The following is a 15,957-nucleotide window of genomic DNA, read 5'->3' on the forward strand; positions in this document are numbered from 1 at the left end:
AACAATATACGTCATTGTCACACCTTTATGCTCGTACCCATGAAAATGGGGTATAAATATAACTGACGTATCAATAAAATTGGAATTGGTTATTGAACACGTCTCTGCTTTTCATTTCCAATTTCAAGAGCTCTGAATGAGTTGGCAGACATCCATCAAAGGGCCCGGGCTGATTTTATCCCCAACAGTCTTTAAGGGAAACTCCAGTGCCAGAAAAACAATCCGTTTTCCTGGCACTGCAGGTCCCCTCTCCCTCCCACCCTCCAACCCCTGGTTGCTGAAGGGGTGAAAACCCCTTCAGTAACTTACCTGAGGCAGCGACGATGTCCCACGTCACTGCTTCCTCCTCCGCCGCCGCTCCTCCTCAGCATTGCGTCGGCCAATGGGCGAGACTGATTCCACCCACTGGCCAGGGAGACCTAATGCGCATGCGCATTTCAATGCTTTCCTATAGGGAAATAAGCGACGCTGGAGGTCCTCACACAGCATAAGGACGTCCAGCGATGCTCTAGCACAGATAATCTGTGCTATGATCCAGGAAGTGCCCTCTAGTGGCTGTCTAGTAGACAGCCACTAGTGGTGGAGTTAACCCTGAAGGGTAATTATTGCAGTTTATAAAAAACTGCAATAATTACAGTTGCAGGGTTAAGGGTAGTGGGAGTTGGCACCTAGACCACTACAATGGGCAGAAGTGGTCTGGGTGCCTGGAGTGTCCCTTTAAATTGTCCTAGCCTATGAATCGGACAGTCGGGAATGTGCACTTCCTAACTGCAGTGTACCCCAGCACAAGACAGAAAGCAATGCTTGTCACACATTCACCCTGTATTCTAGTCCTTCACTGTGAGTAACATTGGATTGGCTGGGAGAGCATCAGTAGTGATGGTCTCCTGGAGTCAGAGCACAGAAATCTTATCACTGCTCTACTAGATATTACAAAATAATAATACAAAATAAATTTAAGGCGTCGTAGTGGAGGAGGGGGTACAAGGATGAAAATTTAAATTTAAACATTTCAGCATTATTAAGGTTTTTATTTGTAATGCTGGAGGGTTCCTTTAAATGCACTAATTTAAAAAAAAATGGAATAATTCTCTGAAGGATCTTTTACCAAGAGTATTTGCAGGGACTCCTGTCTCCTAAAATTGCATTTTTGTATGTTTATTTCAAATTAAAGATGTAGTGTTTTTTCCTACTTTCAAAGGCTAGCTGGGTTACATCATTATTCTTTGAAGTTGTTTTCGAATTGTCTTTATCATGTTCAGTTTATTTTATATAAATATGACTGCAGTGCAATTTATCGTTTTGATGGTGGCATTTCAGATAAGTTTTCCATTCTTCTAAGAAAATACTAAAGGGTAATATTTTACATGATTAAACAATGATCTCTGGACAAGGTTTGTGGCATTAAATACTAAGCAGAAATACAGTTTCATGTCTATATCGAGTTGTGTTAGAAATGAGAAAATGTGCATGTTTAATTCTAATGATCGTAGTAGAAAGTGATATTTTTATACGGCGTGAGTGAGCGTATTGTTGGCGTGAACCGATGATATATACAAAGATCATAGACATTGCATAAGCAAGGCTGAAGAAAAGTAGGAACAATTAATCATTTCTCTGAATACAGGAGTTGCAGCATTATACTGTATGTATAGCACCAACCCTTCCCAGAATATAACCTGCATGTAAGATGATGAGCAACTACCCTCTTGAAAACTGCTATTTATATCAGCATCTCGTTAAGGAAGACAAACGGTTAAGAAGTTAGCATATGACCTCAATCGGTTTTATTCACAGGTCAGTGGAAACAATCTCATACTAGAATGGCGTGCATCTACAAGCAGAATAGATATCACATAATCAACAAAATCATGAACAAACCCCCTGGGGAACTTGGCAAACCAATGTCCAATAATTTCTTAAAGGAAAGCGGTGCTCACTATAACAAGTTCATCCTAACTAAGTTGTTATAGTGCCTACAGTATTTCTCCCTCAGTCCCAGGCACCCTTTTGTTTTTTAAATAATAAGAAGGCTTGGAAGTGCTAGCCCTCTGGCTAGAGAGAGCCAAGGCTGGTACTTCTCGGCTCTCATACCCTGGTACACAACGACATCACGCACGCATCTATGGGAGAATCATAGGGGCATGCGTCTACATCGCCAATGCTCCTCTATGAGGGCCATTGGATTGGTCCTTCATACTGTAGGCACGCCTCCGAGGTGTCATCACGCTAAGAGTAGGCCGCAGAAGTGCCGACTGATACTCTGCACTGGAGAGAAGGTGAGTTAAATATATTTTTTTCGTTTGGTTTCTTTTAATGCAGACGAGTGTAGGTGGGGGGGGGATTGAAATTACATAGGGACTATAGCGTTAGTAATACAGATATGTAGTATGTAGGCAAGCAAAAACTATATGCAACAATATCTATAGCAATATTACACATATCTGGCACTGTGCTCTATAAGTGGGCATAAACAGCTTTTGGGTGTTGTAACATCATTTGTGCACGTAAAACAGAATTTAGCTGAACTATACAGAAAAGTTTTTGTTTAATATGACTGTAAGCATCAAACTGATATTAAGCATTGGGCAAGATATAGGCAGGTAATGTTTTCTTTAACACTCTCGATTGCTATAATAAGTGATTCTCATAGTAATAGTTATTTGAGCAACATTTAAGGAAATAAGCATTACTTACCTATTAATTTGGGGATCTGTATTATTTTGAATAGATATTTTTAGATTCCATATCTTAGAAACATGTCGCAGTTTGCAAGAAATTTTGTCAATAACAAAACTAAATCTCGTAATGGAGAATGGCATAAGCCTATATTTTATACCTCAATAGGACTTTATTAATATTAACTAATCCGCGCATAGACAATGAAAGACTATAAAACAAATAGAAAAAAAAAATATTTCCTACATTGAACTGCTTGCCTGTTTGCCTTGAAGCCAATATTACGCTCTCAGGTGTTGCCATCAAGGGACAGCTTTAGATGTTTTTCATTGACTGAGAGTGTAAGCTGACCGCTCTCAGCCAACGAATAATGTCCAGAATTGGTATACAAACGCAAAGGTATGAACGTCTTCTTTTGCAGAACAAAAGGGAACCTTAGAGGAAGAGGACATGTTTAGGTAAGTACTTGGGGAGAGACAAACTGGGAATGACAGTGTTGGCTGAATGAGTACTCCAATCTATTAAAGCAAAACAAGGGTTTATAATAAACATTTGTTAACGGAAAGTTGGAGATTTCAAGAGGTGTGCAAAATTAAGCAATGGTGTACATATTATACAAACAGGTTAAGATGTTTTGTACACTCTTACAGCAGAACAAGTATCATTATCATTAAAAGGAATCACATTCCCTCCTGCTAGAGGTTTTGACGTATGGGGTAAACTGCAGGTTTCTATTCTTATTTAAAAAGCTTACGAAGCAATAAACTGGCCAGAGCTGGTCAGAGTAACAGTAATACAGTCTAACCATTCTAGAAATACATACATAGACTGTAGAACTGACCTCTGCAACGACGGAAGACCCACCCCCTTTTTGCCCAGCACTTACTTCATCGTTGGTCTTGGGTGTTGACCAATCAAATGCTTCATAGAGATGTTTGATTTTATTTGGGTTTAGGGATTAATATAAAATAAACAAATCACACTTTATTAGTATGTATTAGTTAAGATCCCATTTTTACATAGTTTTTTTTTTGTGGCCATTAATATGACTTGTTACATAAAGATATTCTGAACTGAAATTGCTAAAAGGTACAGCTAAGCATCGGATGGGGTTAATAGGAGTTTTATTCCACATAAGCTGTTTAGCGAGTGGCTGTCTCACTATCTCATTACATCAAATGTATATTTTAACTCTCACCAGCCTCAGCCAGAATCTCATTGAGCAAGATAATTTGTCCATGAAGTTACTTTTGGCACTCAATTTGATTGGACATATATTCCCGACAGAGTGGCTAATATTTTTTTCTCTGGCCTCTGGGAGAAGACCGAACGGATTCATGTTTTTCTTTATCAGGGAGTTAAGAGGTCAATAAAATATATGCCATAACAGTAATAATAACTTTGATCATCCTCAAAATCGCCTAAAATCCCCTAAATCAAAATATCAATGTATCCTTACTGAAAAAAACACTTAGTATTACAGCCTTTTTCTGTATAATTCCTTTACATGTTTATTAAATGGTTATTCCCAGCATCATAACCACTAAAGCTCCCTGTAGTGGTTATGGTGCTAGGAGTACCCTGGAATGGGGGCAATCCTAGGTGGGTTTAACCCCTTAAGGACACATGACGTGTGTGACATGTCATGATTCCCTTTTATTCCAGAAGTTTGGTCCTTAAGGGGTTAAAGATGTGGGTGGCAAGTTGTTCTCAGCTGGTCAGTTTGTACCTTTTCCTTCTAGCTCTGCTGCCTGGTGCGATTGTGAGGGGTGGAGCCTAATGAGGGGGCGGAACCTAAGTGAAGGGTTGGAGCCTAATGCGACCAACCTTGCCAATCCGCCTCTTTGCACCCACCCATAATTGGCCTTGCCCTGCCGCCATGCCCATGTAATGCAACAAACTGTTTTGCAATGGGTTGCCCTTTTACCTGGGTCAGCTTAAGACTCTTAGCCAATGAATGAGCTAATGTGCAAACAGATATGCCCAGAGTTGACTTTAGCCAGACCTGAACTCTTGCTCAGGGCTGGCAAATATCACCCCAATTACGCTGCTGGAGGTGGAGTTCCACTTCTAAAAGGGATTAACGTTGGGATGTGCAGTGTTTTATAGTGAAATACTGCACATAGAGACTCCAAACACCATGCCCACTTCATATCACTGAAGTGATCATGGTGCTTGGACTAACCCTTCAAATGTTACCGATTGTATTTGTGAGCACTATTTATTTTCTAAGGTTTTATGGTAGACTAATTAGATGGCAAACACCAAAATGAAATGCATAATATGACAATTGATGGAAACATGTATTTTTAAAACATTGTATTTCTATATTCAGCAGCCGAGTCTTAATGAAAACAAAAATTCTGTATTTCTCAGACTCTATAAGATTATACGAGTAAAGAACACAGGAGATTGAAAATGGGTCAATACAGCAGCTGCTCCACTCTTGGCACATTTGATTGCAAATCCCTAAAACACTTTTTATATCATTTAAATAAACAGCGGAATTATTTTCTTCCCCGTTTAGTTTTTCATCCATACCATATTTTGACAAGCTTTAATTAATTGACGTTTGCAGACTTATCAATGTAATTCCAAACACAACATTATGAACACTGATAAGCAACATTGCAAACAATACTACCTACTGTGATTAATCTATACAACATTCCGCCAACATGCGCTAATTCATTAAATCTCGACGTGTTCATTCCACTACTCCATCCTTTGAGTAGATGATTGCCACTTGAAATTCAGACATCAAATAATTCATGAAAGTCAACTTTGCTGTAGCTGTACTGTTCTACTGCTGTCTAGTAAAATGTGTATTGTTTTGTAATCTTTATAACTTTTCATTTGATTTATGGAATTATTGTGTGAGTGAATGATGACATTTATGTTCTCCCCTATGTTTGAGATTAATAGATTGTGAACATCTTTAACTCGGCTGACAACAATACAAATTCCATAGTTACATAGCCTAAAAGAGACTTGCATCCATCAAGTTCAGCCTTCCTCACATATGTTTTTGCTGTTGATCCAAAAGACGGCAAAAAACCTTGTCTGAAGCGCTTCCAATTTTACAACAAACTAGGAAAAAATTCCTTCTTGACCCCAAAATAGCAGTCAGATGTCTCTTTGGATCAAGCAACTATTACCCCACTAATTAGAAATTATATCCCTGTATTTTATGTTTTTGCAAGTATTTATCCAATTGCAGTTTAAACATCTGTATGGACCACCTCTTCAGGCAGAGAATTCCATATCCTTATTGCTCTTACTGTAAAAAAACCTTTCCTTTGCCTTAGATGAAATCTCCTTTCTTCCAGCCTAAATGTGTGACCTTGTGTCCTATGTATAGCCCTGCTAATGAATAGATTTCCAGATAATGGTTTGTACTGGCCCCGAATATATTTGTAAAATGTTATCATATCCCCTCTGAGGTGCTGTTTTTCCAAATGAAAGAGATTGATATTTTTTAACCTTTCTTCGTAACTAAAATGCTCCATTCCTTGTATTAATTTTGTAGCTCGTCTCTGCACCTTTTCTAGTGCCATGATTTCAAATGCTACGGTAGTTAACCCAACGATGAGAAGCATTTGTTGTTTGCTAATGAATATAGGATCCCTGCCATCATAGTTTTTCACTTAAAGGGACACTATAGTCACTTAAACATTCATAGCGTAATTAAAGGTTCACTATAGGGTCAGGAACACAAACATGTATTTCTGACCCTATAGTGTTAAAACCACCATCTAGCCCCCCTGGGACTCTCATGCCTCCATAAATATAGCTAAATCTTACTGTATTCAAGCCAGAAGCTGTAGATCTGCATGCTGTTTGCCTCAACAACAAAAAACAAGCAGTCTGCTGACATCTTCATAAGTGGTGGCCTGATCCAATCACAATACTTCCCCATAGGATTGGCTGAGACTGACAAAGAGGCAGAGCCAGCATGATTCAAACACAGCCCTGGCCAATCAGCATCTCCTCATAGAGATGAATTGAATCAATGAATCTCTATGAGGAAAGTTCAGTGTCTGCATGCAGTGGGAGGAGATACTGAATGTTTGGATGCATTTTAGGCATCCATGACCCAGGAAGGATCTCTAACAGCCATCTGAGGAGTGGCCAGTGAAATTATCACTAGGCTGTAATGTAAACACTGCATTTTCTCTGAAAAGACAGTGTTTACAGCAAAAAGCATGAAGGTAATGATTCTACACACCAGAACAAATTCAATAAGCTGTAGTTGTTCTGGTGACTATAGTGTCCCTTTAGGCGATTTTTTTTTGTGTGCATAGACGATTCCCCTGCAGTCTAACTGCTTAATTCTTTGCCATTCAGGAGTTAAATCACTTTTGTTTTTGTTTATGCAGCCCATGCCACACATTCAGATGCTACTTACTTTAAAGTTTTAATCCCCTGCTCCAGTGCAGTATATACGAAAATCTAAATTATTCATAATTTGTGATAAAGTAAGTATAAACATTAGATTACTCTTTACAGGAAGTGTTTAGGAAGGCTGTGTAAATCGCATGTAGGGAGGTGTGACCAGGGCTGCATAAACAAAGTGATTTAACTTCTAAATGGCAGATAATTGAGCAGTGAGACTGCAGGAGCATGATCTACACACCAAAATTACTTCATTAAGCCAAAGTTGTTTTGGTGACCACAGTGTCCCTTTAACCCCTTAAGGACACATGACATGTGTGACATGTCCTGATTCCCTTTTATTCCAGAAGTTTGATCCTTAAGGGGTTAATATAGTTTAATTCCTCTCTTAAAACAGTCTATGCATTTTGTTAGCGAAATTGCTATGTATAGATTGTATATATGTGTTACATTCTAGATTTCAATAGAAGTTCTGTGAAAATTGGGCGGCCCCCACTTCTGTCACTCAGATAATTGGCATAGACTCTATGCCAATGTCTGTTAGCACGAATCCATTGCTTGTCTTCAAGCAGCATCATAAGCGCGCATGCACTATGATCATGTAATAAGTCTGAAGCCAGCACTTTAGCGTTATATAAGGGGACTGTGCCAGGCATTGGGATGTGAGAGTAGGCTTCCCAAAGAAGGACTGTGGCTGAGAGCTGGTTACAGCCCATTAAGGAGGGGCACCGGCAGCGCAGGAAGGTTTAAGCAGGAGGTGAGTATTGCTAAAAAAAAAAAAACATTGAATGTAAGTGAAAACATGGTTTATTTGGGCACTGCACAGCAAAGTAAAAAATTCTAAAACATGTTCACTTTAAATTTATATTATGCTGAGCAGCTATGACTTTATGTAGGCAAAGTGTACATAACCTGCAATCTAGGCACCGAAACTACTAAAAAAAAAAAAAAGCTGATCAAGATGTAATTATTGGCTGAATTTAGGTACAATAGGAAAGGCAGACTTTCTTCCAGCAAAATGATTAGGAGAAATAAAATAGAAAACATATTTAATTCTCTAGATAAAGGTACAGATTAAGCAATACGCAGTTAGTTGCTTCTGTTTTAATAAAAATGTTTATATACTATATTTTTATAGATTGCAATGCCATTTATTGCGAGATGTGGCATGGCAATGCTGCATTAATGACTACAACGTATGTATGTTTATATCATGCAGCGTATGTCTATTATATGAGCCCTGATGATGGATAATGTATTATTTATCTTCATGACTTATTGATGAGTGGTCTATGTCACTGTGTATTTAAGAAGGTCACTAGTAAGGGACCGAGAGCTAATTAGAAACATATGTAACTCAAATATTTGTGGCTCCGTAAAATGACATTTATTATGGATTACATCCTTCACTTAATTTGTTTTATTTGCAAGTGTTCTTCTCATTACTGCTAAACTCATTTCACAGTCAATACACAGCCAAGCCAATGTAAGAACAGCTCAAATGTACAATAAGTATATAGCATAAAGTATAAATATAGTAATAAAATAATTTTTAAAAATGCAATCAGTGTTCTTCGACAGGAACGGCCAAAAGGTAGCCCCACAGTGCAGAATCAAAAATCCCATGATGCATTGACATTGACTATTGCCATTAGTAGCCAGTACCTGTAAGTACTTGGCAGGTTAAGTTACAGGCTGGCTGCAGACAGCACAATGAATGTAGCATTATAGTGTAACGGGATGCACACAGCAGAACATGAGAGAGTGCAAAAACATACAAAATGGGCCACAAAACTAAAGTGGACTAGAGTGAGGATGTGATGGGAGTGGGGTCTCTGTGGTGGGCTTAGGAAGGCCCTATGATAGTCGTTGCTTCTCATGGGTGGGGGGGCAGGTGCCCTTGGTGAGAGGGCTTTGCTGGGTATGAGGTGCCAACAATGGGCACTGGGGCCGTAGTGATAGACAGGATTAGGACTCTGTAATGGTGGCCCAGTCCCATAGGTTTAATTGCAGTGAGGCTCTGTGATACCTTCATACACAATGCACAGAGTTTCCAGTTGTATTGCCGTAAAGCTCTGTGATCCATTAATACCCAACACACACTCCTGTGAGCTCTATTACTGTGGAGCTCTTTGAAGCACTTATACAGAGTGCAGGTTACTGTAACATTTATTGATGTGGAACTCTGGGGTACATTCATACACATGGATTGTGTAAGAAAATAATGAGCCATTCAACTGTCTCATATATATGAGTGGTCCTGAGGACCACTGTTACATGTTTTGTGTAATTCTTGTTTTTACTGAGCCCACTGGCTGTTTATGGTATCAACAGGGCTAACTAATTATCTATTTGTTCAGGAATAATTTAGTAGGTATTTGGCCCCAATAAAACTGCTTTCCATTTGGGAGGTTTGGTGAATGTCAAATTTTAAGCCAAAAATAGCTAAGCAAGAACCTTACTTAAAGGAACACTATAGTCACCTAAATTACTTTAGCTAAATAAAGCAGTTTTAGTGTATAGATCATTCCCCTGCAATTTCACTGCTCAATTCACTGTCATTTAGGAGTTAAAGGACCACTATAGTGCCAGGAAAACATACTCGTTTTCCTGGCACTATAGTGCCCTGAGGGTGTCCCCACCCTCAGGGACCCACTCCCGCCGGGCTGGATGGAGAGGAAGGGGTTAAACTTACCTCTTTCTCCGGTGCCGGGCGGGGAGCTCTCCTCCTCCTCTCCGCCTCCTCTTCGGCATTTACAATGCTTTCCTATGGATGCTGGCGTCTTCTCACTGTGATTTTCACAGTGAGAAGTGCGGAAGCCCTCTAGCGGCTGTCAATGAGACAGCCACTAGAGGCTGGATTAACCCTAATATAAACATAGCAGTTTCTCTGAAACTGCCATGTTTATTAAAAAAAAAAAAAGGGGGTTAAACCTAGCTGGACCAGGCTCCCAGACCACTTAATTAAGCTGAAGTGGTCTGGGTGCCTATAGTGGCCCTTTAAATCACTGTGTTTCTGTTTATGCAGCCTTAGCCACACCTCCCCTGGCTATGATTGACAGAGCCTCCATGAAAAAAAACTGGTTTCACTTTCAAACAGATGTAATTTACCTTAAAGGACCACTCTAGTGCCAGGAAAACATACTCGTTTTCCTGGCACTAGAGTGCCCTGAGGGTGCCCCCACCCTCAGGGTCCCCCTCCCGCCCGGCTCTGGAAAGGGGAAAAGGGGTAAAACTTACCTTTTTCCAGCGCTGGGCGGGGAGCTCTCTGCCTCCGATCCTCCTCCGTTCCGCCCCATCGGCTGAATGCGCACACGCGTCAAGAGCTGCGCGCGCATTCAGCCGGTCGCATAGGAAAGCATTATCAATGCTTTCCTATGGACGCTTGCGTGCTCTCACTGTGATTTTCACAGTGAGAATCACGCAAGCGCCTCTAGCGGCTGTCAATGAGACAGCCACTAGAGGATTTGGGGGAAGGCTTAACCCTATTATAAACATAGCAGTTTCTCTGAAACTGCTATGTTTATAAAAAAAATGGGTTAACCCTAGCTGGACCTGGCACCCAGACCACTTCATTAAGCTGAAGTGGTCTGGGTGCCTAGAGTGGTCCTTTAAATAATTGTATCTCAATCTCTAAATTGAACTTTAATCACATACAGGAGGCTCTTGGAGGGTCTATTAACATAGCAGGGGATAAGAAAATCTTAATTAAACAGAACTTGCAATAAAGAGCCTAAATAGGACACATGCAGGGAGGTTTGACTAGGGTTCATAAACAAAGGGATTTAACTCCTAAATGGCAGAGGACTGAGCAGTGAGGCTGCAGGGGCATGTTCTATACACCAAAACTGCTTCATTAAGCTAAAATTGTTCAGGTGACTATAGTGTCCCTTTAACCCCTTAAGGACACATGACATGTGTGACATGTCATGATTCCCTTTTATTCCAGAAGTTTGGTCCTTAAGGGGTTAAAGGGACAGACATACCAGTGGCTGTCTACCAGACAGCCACTAGAGGACTTCCGAAATTGACCACTGGTCCGTTATCTGACGCTGAACATCCTCACGCTCTGCATGAGAACTTCCAGCATCAGATTTTTCCCAATTTAATGTTTTCCTTTGGGGAAATCCTAATGCGAGCACGGCCATTTCTGACATCGGCAGGGGAGTAGCGGGGGCGGAGCCTGACACTGAGGGACATCGGCGCTCTATTCAGGTAAGTGACTGAAGGGGTTTTAACAGTGCCACTGGAGGGGGGGCACGAGGAAGGAGGGCACCTTAGAAACCTATAGTGCCAAGAAAACGGCTTTGTTAAAGGATCCCTTTAAGTTGGAGGATTTTGTCCAAATTCTTTTATATTTACAGTTCAAAGAAAAACCAAGTGAGTGATTCAAAGACTATATTCATTATTTCAAGGGATTCGTTATTTCTAGGGAATACATTTATTGTCCAGTAGATAAATGTGACCAATTAAGAATCGGTGACTACCAATAATAAGTACTTTTAAAATTATTAATTCTTAGTAAAAGCAATTTTAAAAAATTCAAAAATTGTTGGACAACTTCTCGTGGGATTTAGTAACATTTTAAATATAGAAACAGACAGTAATCCAGCTGCGATTGAGTTTAAAACCACGGTTTCTTGAAAAATGTCTAAAAGCGGTCAGGACCCAAGGTGATTAATTCCTTTAATAAAAGGCGACAAGTTGTAAACTGAAGTAAATGTCCATTAATATTTACTTAGTGGCAAAGAACAATTCTGACCTCATTCTGGTTTGTACATCTCTTGGGACCGCTATAAAAAAAACACTGCACCAAATAAACTTGATAAACAATCATAATATATTAAACTTACATGCTTTAATGAAATAAGTCTAAGTGCAGTCATATGCTACATTTGCAATAATATTTATTTGGCAAATAGATAATCAGGAATAAATGTGCATAAAATAAATAAAATATGCATTACATCTTTTCTTTTTTATTGTTTTAAAGCATCAAATCTCTAGAAATGAAATAATGGAAAAACATTTCAAAATAAACATTCAAAATTAAGTTAAACACTACAGTGTTAGTGATGCTATAGTGCCCCTGTCCCTAGGTATATACAGATCCCCACTATGTGCAATAATAATTCATAAAATAAAGGTTCTACATACATTTTGAAAGCACCGAGACTCCCTATGTGCTGCTCACCTTTCCTCCTCGAACAACGTCATTGAGGAGGTAAGGCCTCATCTGACGATGGTCGCTGTGCGTTCATCCAATGCTACTCATAGGAAAGCATTGTGTTTCCACATCAAATGACAGTTTTACTCAGTCGTTGCAGCGGAATCGCCTCCGCCCTCCCCCAGGGGTCACCTCAGCCCATCTAAGGTAAGATGCCACGGTCGGGTCTGCCTCCATCTCATAGATAAAGTAATTCGGGATGTCCAAGTCATAGGCCAGGCAGTCACTGTAGGGTCTTGGAAAATGGATCTTATCCGGGTCCTATCCAGAGTGGAATCTACTGCTCTGCAGGCCTGTTGCCAGGTGGTCACTGGGAATGATGCTTTGTAGATTCCGATTGGTACTAGGTGGTAAGCCAGCCTAGGTCATTCCACAATAGTACTTCAGCAGACAGGCTACTCATAATTCCTACATCCACATACATGATTTAGGCCTCACGGCCGAAACATTATATCTTTGTTTTGTCTTTTGGGCCATAATTAAACATAAATTACTCATCACCCTGCACTGTGTAGCCTGTTACTCTATATTTCTGGATTTATATTGGGGATTAGCAGACCTCCCCCACAGAGCCTCAGTGTATTAAGATACTAGTGTGCAGCACTCAACTACTTGGTTGGATACATCCACATCCTGAGCACTCACATCCCAATCAAGGTGAACCCTAGCGGTGGGGTTGCACCAGTGTAATTCTAGCCCCAATGTCCCATAACCCTTGGGTAGCTCGCCCATTCATCCATATGGCTTTCCGATGATGGTATCGGTTGTCGCCACATGCTGCTTGTACTGGGTCATCTTCATAAAGTACTCCCCAGTCCTCCTCAAGAAACATTGATTCCTCCATAGCGATTTTGAGCCTAAGCCCAGCTCGGTTGTAGGGTTGTGCGACTCCAGGTGGGTCTCGGTTGCAACTTGGGACAATTGTGCCAGAGATGCCCAATCTGGTCACATTTATAGCACTAGGGTCCAGCCTGCCTGGGCAGATTAGTTAAGGCTGAAGGGAGTCTCTGATTGGGACCGGTGCTGACATTCCTTGTGGGAGGTGATATGGGTTGACTGATTGGCCGAATGGCTGTAGAGGTGGACCGTCAGGCATCCTGATACTCATCTGCCAAGTTAGTTGTTTTTGGAGGGACCGTGGCTGGTGATCCTGAACCCAATCCTGGACGTCAGGGGGGACAGAGTTGAGAAATTGTTCAAATAGGATGATTTGAACCGTCTTGGCTACAGTAGTTACCTGGCACCCCTGCATCCAGCTCTCGACCGCCTGTTGCATCTCCCAGCCCCACTCTGTGAAGGTAAAATCTTCAGTCTCTCTTAGATCCAACATTTTTGCTGATATGCCTGCGGATGATGGCATACCGGGCTTAGAGACTTGCTTTCACACGATCATAATCGTGGTACTCCTCATCGGACACGGTTCAGTAGGGCTCGGCTGTTGTAACCCACATTTAGTCTTATGATCACATAGATGTCCATCGATATCTCCCTCCTCATCATTGAAAGTCTTAAACGCAATGTAAGGCAGTCAGTTTCTCTCCTCCAATTCAGTCTGTCTAGATGTCTCCACGCACCCTGAGGGGTTTCTCTCACCTCTCTCCGACTGCTGCTCCAGGGTCCTTAAGACATCTGCCATGACCTCTCAGGTGGTTGCTTCGGAGAGATTTGAGCCGTAGTAGCGCAGCCACTGTTTCATCAGCCAATCAAATTTGGTCAACCTTCATGAGTATCTCGATTAAGGCTGTTTTGGTCAGATTGTTGGCTACAAAACAATAAGCTTCCATCAAGGCTTTTAGGGTACCCCTCTTCAAGCTGGTGTATTGTTGGGCCTTCCACTCCTGGGTGCTCACAGTTTGTTCCAGGTCACGGTGGTAGTTAGGATGTTCCTCATACCAAGAAGTGATCCCACCGCTTGCCAACAATTGTAACAGCCTGCAGGTACTTCAGCTGAGTATTTCTGTTACTGCACAACTTCCTAGGCTATTTTCAGTCCGTCCTGATTTGCCTTGCTGAACTAATTTCTAATTATGGAGCAATAAATGGTGACATTCAGTATATACAAGACTTAACAAACTGTATGGGGCTATTATACTGAAGTGTTAAAAAAACAATCCTCTGTGTTTTATACATAATCTAGGATAATCAAGATTAATTCTTTGAATATCTGATTAGTTTTCTGCTGCACACATTTGACCACTTCACTAAATCTGGGTGTCAGGATCGTGACAGGGATCCAACACGAAGAATGCAAACAGGAGAAGGTACGTATACCGGACCTTAGGATGGCCGGACTAACGTAAGGAGTAGGCAAAGAATGGTCAGAGACAAGCCGAGGTCAAGGGAACGAGAGAGCAGGTAAGCGAGAGTCAAGCCAAGTCAAAGGGATAAGAGAAGTAAGCAGGGTCGAAAATACAAAGCCGAATCGATAACCAAAGACACAAGAGAGATAAGAGCACTGAGTGACCAGACTAGCTAGAACCACGACAGGGCAATGAATTGCAAATACATGTCTTTTATACCTTGGTTCTTTAATTGTGTACCATGCCCCGAAAATGTCCTGATTTGCGGTTTCTGGCGGTTCGTGATGTGATTGACGCCATGACGTCAGCTACTGAGTGCCGCGTCATAAAAGGAGGCGGGGTTATCGCGGCCGGCGTGTAAACGGCCAGAATGACCGAATTGATCGGGTGCACCAACCCCTTTCTGAGGAACAGCGTCTAGGTGTCTAACCTCCTCTGAGGTAGACACCATAAGTACCATGACACTGAGTGACCCTCAATCATTGGTAGTCACATTGCACATATATAAAATCTCAATATTTATTGCAAAATATATCATAATTATGTACTTTGTTTTATAAGTATAATCTCATAAAGGAACACTATAGTTTTGTCCTACCTATTTTGGAGTGTGCCTACCTTTCTCCCGTGGTGCCTTACCTCCCTGGCTGAGATCATCAAAATTCATGAACTCCGTCAATCCAATGCTTCTCAATACGGAAGCATTTGGTGCACATGTGCAGCAAATCACTGTGTTCGCCAATCATAACTTTTCCATATCTACTAAACTAAAACGCAGCTGCACCCCAGGTGGGCTGGGTGCCTTTAGTGATCGGTGACTGCCTTTAGTGATTCCAGTGTTAGCTGAAACCCTCAGCCAATTAATACTGTCTGTCTAATAGTAAGCAGGTCCGTGGTTTCAATTCCACTGGTCTCGGCAAGACTACCGCCACCAGGTCCCTGAACCATGCAGTTTAGGATGGCCACACCACATATGCAGGTAAGTTCTTATGTATTCTCCATTTTAATGGGTGTGTGGGAATAGTAATTGATGAATTGGGTAACTTCATAGAGATAAATCACTGACAGGTGTTAGCCATTTTAATTTGTCTATTTTTTTTATTAGCGAAGTATGAAACAACTGCTAAACAAGAATATATAAGATGGATTGACATTGATGTCAATCGATGGAAAATCACATAGAAAAGTTACTAATGAACTGTGAAAACATTAATTTCTTGGCAGAGGATCCCTTAATGCTCAGACTGATTTATACCAAGTTGTTTTTATTTTATGCAGATTGAATACTGACAGTGTGAAAACATATACAAATATGGCAGAGATGTATGAACCTTGAAAAACGGAGAAAAATAAAAT

The 15,957-nt window shown here is 40.9% G+C and overlaps 1 protein-coding gene across 1 annotated transcript in view; it reads right to left on the minus strand.

Annotated features, from left to right (window-relative positions):
* The window catches only part of KCNMB4 (potassium calcium-activated channel subfamily M regulatory beta subunit 4), a 112,440-nt gene that overhangs the window by 25,464 nt on the left and 71,019 nt on the right, over nucleotides 1-15,957 (minus strand). The gene's annotated exons all lie outside the window — the stretch shown is intronic.

Source organism: Pelobates fuscus, chromosome 3 (assembly GCF_036172605.1).
Source record: "Pelobates fuscus isolate aPelFus1 chromosome 3, aPelFus1.pri, whole genome shotgun sequence".
Lineage (NCBI taxonomy): Eukaryota > Metazoa > Chordata > Amphibia > Anura > Pelobatidae > Pelobates > Pelobates fuscus.